The sequence below is a fragment of the Spea bombifrons genome, chromosome 2, assembly GCF_027358695.1.
Source record: "Spea bombifrons isolate aSpeBom1 chromosome 2, aSpeBom1.2.pri, whole genome shotgun sequence".
Classification (NCBI taxonomy): Eukaryota; Metazoa; Chordata; class Amphibia; order Anura; family Pelobatidae; genus Spea; species Spea bombifrons.
Genome location: NC_071088.1, coordinates 69,008,004 through 69,014,003, shown reverse-complemented (window position 1 = coordinate 69,014,003; position 6,000 = coordinate 69,008,004).

The following is a 6,000-nucleotide window of genomic DNA, read 5'->3' as shown; positions in this document are numbered from 1 at the left end:
TCAATACAGCTAGATGAGATGAATTCCCTGATGAATCGCTCCATCCCCTGTACTTTGGCCAATGACAGCACCACAGGTGTCGGGAAAGGACAGACCCTGCCATTTTTGGAATAACATATTTAAACGCAATAATTTTGATAAAGGTCATGGATTACATGCATTGCAACAGTGAAACACAAGAGTTTATCATTAAAATGAGATAGTTTAACATGTGTGCTTCTGGAATGATCCTATATAATACTAACCCAGATCAATTTGTCAAATAACTGGGTACTGACCAACCAACCATTTCTAAAGTCTAACATAGACTTTGCTGCCATTAGAATTACTATTGCGCATGACGTCACCCATGCTAACCTCTTGGGTTTCACTGAAAAATGACCATTATATGAAATCCCCAATATTCTATCAACCTCAGTTGTACGGGATGAATACTACATTAGATGCCACCTCGTGGCCATTATTAGTGTATTAGTACACAAGGCTTCCCTTTCAGAGTTGTTTTGGTACATAAGACAGACCCTGCAACACGTGAAATGTCGCTTACACTGATACTAGACGGAAATGTGTTCTTCTCTTTGCAAGGAGATAAAGCTCCACCCTCAGCGCAAGGACAATGCTTGATAAATATTGTCAACCAGGTGATAACTATATCTCGGCACAATCAGAGAGACTTCTGTACATATTTATTTATGTGTAATTAATTTGGGATGTTTTAAAGACGTTTCAGTGCAAGCTATTTATAAATGGGGTGACTTTGGGTATATTAATATTTGGGGGATTATTCCCCTCTTGCACCAGGGGGTTGAAAGTGTATCGAAGAGGAATTGTCATTTCATAGACACCTCTGTTGTAAAAAACACAAATGAAAGAAAAAAGATTAAAAAAAAAGGGAAAAAATTCTCATTAATAAAAAAAAGTAAAACAAAGTTACTTTGTGATTTATTTGGACCGTTTTTTTTTATAGTGTCTGTTCTGTATGTGGAAATCCGAGATTAGTCATTACCAACACTGATCCTCAAACCCACGTAAGATTAGAGTTTTTCAATATCTCCTTATATTGATGCAGGTGATGAAGCCAGTCATTATGTCTTTTAGGCAGATCCACCTGTGCTTCTAGAAGAGCATGTGTGGATATCCAGAATACACGCAAGGTTGGGCCCACCCTGAGGGCCCAGTTCAGATCAATGTAGAAGATAATTCTTTAGGGTATGCTACTCAAACTATTCTAACATGGAATGCTAAAAGGGTGATAATACCCTAAACGCTTAGCCTCGAAACACTTAATGACATGTAAGAGGCGAAGGAACAAAGGCATCATTATGCTAATACACAACAACCTTACATGCCTCGGAATAAAGACCTCGAGCACAGCTGTTGTTTATTATGGTTCTGGCCTGGGGTCTGGCTAATGGCCTATGTGCATCGAATTGGCTGTGTGGTTACCCAAAGCTTGGTCCTTATTTACTGCGCAGCACCATGAAACACAACAAACACACACAGTTCTGTTATACAATGGGGCATTGCTTTCATACTTTGCATTTCGAATGGTTCCCTGACTCCAGTCCAATGTTATGAGCTCTATCCTGCCTTATAAAAAGTGATCAAGATTTCACTGACAGAGCTGAGCTTTTACCATAGGGCAGATTCTTGGCCCTGGATTATCAGGACAGGCTCGGATATAACGGTTGATCTTAATGGTATTTGGAAAAGAAAAAAAAAAAACGTATAAACTATAAAACTATATTTTGGTAATTTAATTGAATGCAATGTATAGATCTGAAGAGAAATTGTGTTACAGAATTTCAATGGATAAAAGCTAAACATTCAATTTGCTTGGAAATGAAAAAAATGCCAAGCCATTCGGATTCAAGTAAGGACATTATTGAGTTGATGCACCATCCTACAATTGTGGTGGTAGCGGCTTTTAGAAGAAATATATATATATGTGTATATATATATATATATATATATATATATAAGCAGTGCTTACCTATAATATAAAGAAAACAAGATTTTTTGCAGAGCACCTAACACAGTCAGAGGATCTCGGTAGCTAACGTGGTGCCCAGTAGACAGGCAGCAAGCGTGACCCTGGTATCTTTCTATAAGTAGGTAGGGGGAGGTTTTTCAGTTCTTTACCCTGCCCCAGGCACAACATATGCTGCCTCTCACCCTGTGCCCCCACCGCCACCGCCAGGGCGTGAGGAGGGGAAGTGGGTAGTTGTTTTATGTTTATTAATCACCTGCTGTAGCACCAAGAATTGCTGTACATTCTGAACAGCACCCTTTACTGGAACATTTTCAGATCAGCGGCTGCATTTCAATGTCTGGATCAACATATAATGAGCTCTTTGGCTGGACTGATCACCTAAATCTTTCAGAATTATTGCTGGTACTAATTATGGGGTTATGTGAGAAGTGGCTCTGGTACTAATTGGTAAATGTGGTGCAACAACCAATGGAATGTTCCTAGTGATAGCTCCATACTTATTACTAATACCTATTTAATGCATAATACAAGTTACATGAGGGGTAAAATCAGGGGCAGAAAGAGATCTGGAAGTGAAATGAATGAGAAGGGGAAGAATACGGCCAGTAATAGAAGTGTACAGAAACCGGGGAGTGTACGGTTATAGTCAGGTCTCTCCCCTTTACAATCTACTGGAAAATACAAAGCTAGCACTTTAGGCCCATATCCAGCCTTATCCTATGGAGAATCCTCTGCCTATTATAGGCACATGCAGGATTGCCCAACACAACTCTATGGGGGCAGCAAATTAAAGGAACACAATAGCCATCATATGTACCTTACTTTAATGCAAATGATACCTGTGTTCTGCAGAAGATGTTGTGACATACTCACCTCCAAGGCTGCTGGTGGGAGACCGTTCAGACCCTGTGGGCTTGTGTGGAAAGTGCTGTCATTAATTGTGTGTCATGTTACACACTTTGAAATCTTACACACTTTGATTGTTTTGTTTCCATTGTACAACCGTCCTCACATATATCAACTGCTTCATGCAGCAAATCAATGGCAAGAATAGTAGGAACATGGAAGAGGTGGGCTGCTGCTGCTGCAGGGATGCCTCTTCGGTGTCAGGTAAGTGCTTTATTTTTATGTTTTGGAAGAATGTATACGAAAGTACTCATGGAGGACTTTACTATGCATTCTTCTTTAGAGGTCGTGGCAGGGACACTAGACTGTCTCTAACAATTTTCTATGTGAATAGTTAAAAACCTGAATATACACTGGGCCTTTTGGCTTATGAGCATAAAGTGGTAGTAGCATTAGCGGCCTCCAACTTTGGGAAGGATGCGTGCTAATGTCAGGATAAACTAACCAAACAAAATGAGATGGGTGTAAAAATAGAGCTGATTTTTTCATATAAGCACTTATAAATTAAATCCCTTTTGATTCTTGGATGTGTATCAAAGAACATTGATCAATAAAATATTTTTGAACGGTAAAACGGACGATAGCCAATGAGATGTTATGTTTCTTTAAACCACACATTAACATTTTTATTGCGGTATCATTCGGTAAGCTTTCTTGCAGAAATCATTCAGGAGTTTATTGATTAAAGAGGGAGTCTTCAGGAGATTTAGAGAGCGAACTCTGACTTTACTACTCATTGCTGGGCAAACCATGGCAAGGTTGTCCTCCAAGTAGAGGTTAGCTACCTCAACCTAATGAAGAGTTCAATCAATAAAGTGATTTATTCAAGTACCTACCCCCCCCCAATACACGAACACACTTAGAAACTAACCAGATTATAATATGATCAGTAAGGAGGGGTTGTCAGCTAACTGTTCTGTTCCCTTTTCTGGAGGGTCTGATGCAGCCCTCAGAGGCCTTACATTTGACAACCCTACTTTAAATTGTCAGTATTAGTTTCTTAGCGATCATTACAAAAGCCTGATCTGAATCTACACATATGGGCCAAATTACCATTGTAAAAATAGAACTACATTCACATTTGATGAATAGTGACACATCTATGGAAATATAATGACACCAGCGAAGGTTGTAGTTAAATGTTACACACTTTGATGGTTCCATTTCCATTGTACAACTGTCCTCACATATATCAAGTGTGTCTATCTGCATCATACATATTACCACCACTTTTAAGACAGGAACACAACTAAAGCGAGACGACAATTAGAATTTCACAATATAGTAAAGCTGAGGTTTAAGTAACTTGTGGAATGAATAACATTCCTACAAAGGTGAGCAGGGATCACATTCATCTGTTAATCTGGCCCATATGAGGGGATTCAGATCAGAGGGTTGTAGAATCCTGGGTAAAATAGCACAAGGTGTACACTTTTGGGTCTGGGAATACAAAGAGTTTGACTCGGTTACAAGTCAGGAAGTGAGCTACACGCACAAAGGAATGTATGAACAATTAAAGAAAACTAGGCTAGCAGCCACAAATATGCACATAGAAGTCACAGACAAGGGTAGATTGGAGAGGGCAGCTTCCAATAAGAAAATTCACAAGGAGGTCCAAAGTAGTCACGTATGGGCCAAACACACATATAGTTTCTGTAGACAATAGATAAGATCTCCTTCAAATGAGCAGCCTGCTGATTTATTGCTTATTAACACCAACGGTGAATGTGACCTTGACCATCTTACAGATGAGTCTTTCTAGTAAATGACATGTATTTATATAGCTCCAGCAGATTTCATAGCAGTCAGTAGAATATTTTAAAATCACAAACAATAACAAACTGGTACAAAAGGAGAAGAGGGTCCTGCCCTTCCAAGCTTATAGTCTAGTCGGTGGCTGAGGGGAAGGTGAAACAGTAGGAGGACTGCTTGGATGGAGATGAGTTGGTTGAACCATGGTGATCTGTAGCGGTTGTTGGTCAATTAGATGGCTTATGACGATGGCTGAGGGTGTTAGGAAGAAAGTTGTACACATTTTTGAGAGCTTTTTTTAAAGTCGCAAATGAGGAAAGTCCGACGGAATGAAGAAGGGAATTCAAGAGAAAGGGGTACAGCACAGGTGAAATTGTGAATGCGAGGGTGGGAAGAGATGGTAGAAGGGAGACACAGGTCATTACAGGAACGAAGAGAGCGGTTAGGGGATTATTTGTATAGGAGAGTGGAAGATATGGGGGGGGCTCTGTAGGTCAGCATCAGAAGTTTGAATTTGATTCTGAAGGATATGGGGAGCCAAATGGGGCAATTGGCAGTGGAACAGCAGATGGTGGATGGTGACATAGAAAGTTAGAAATATTAACCTACAATCACCCAATGTTGCACATAGGCATACAAGAAAGATGGTGGTAGACATTAAGAGTAGTGACCTAGCTGATGCATTTCATGCTCAACGCACGTCACATTCTGATCATTCCATGATACGTCACAGCATTATTCCACTTTTTTTGTTTTCGAGGATTAAAGTTGTCTACTGTATTTCAAACATTTTCATTCATTAACATCTTGGGGTTACATTTAATACATAGACATCCAATTCAGGTGTCCTAGTAGAGGCAACCATGCCTTCCCTTTGTGTGCCGTCTATTCTCCTACGTTCATAGGAGCTGCTTTTGTAAGTGTGCCAAGCCATAATACATTTACAATGGTTTCTTTCTTTTTATTATTGGTCTTTTTTCATTTCAGGTTATTCAAATATTTTGGAATGATCCTTTCTTAATATGTAACTCTAGTTATGCATATTTGTAGTAACACTTTATTCAACTAGCTCATAGGGGCTGTCACCGTGCACTAATCATATTTCTTATAAATTTGTTTTTAGGTGTCCATGCATTGTACGCTATTGATGTGATTACTCCTCAGAGTTGTTGACTGGATCAGAAAGCTTCTACTAACGAAGAGTTAGTAAATGAGGTAAGGAACTAGTTATATGGAGGGGTGTTAATGCCAACCAAAAAAGCCCAGTATTATGGTAGCCAAAAGCTATACCTTCATACACACAAGGTAATGTCTAAAGTAACTATCTTAACGAAACAAATGCTTCAGTT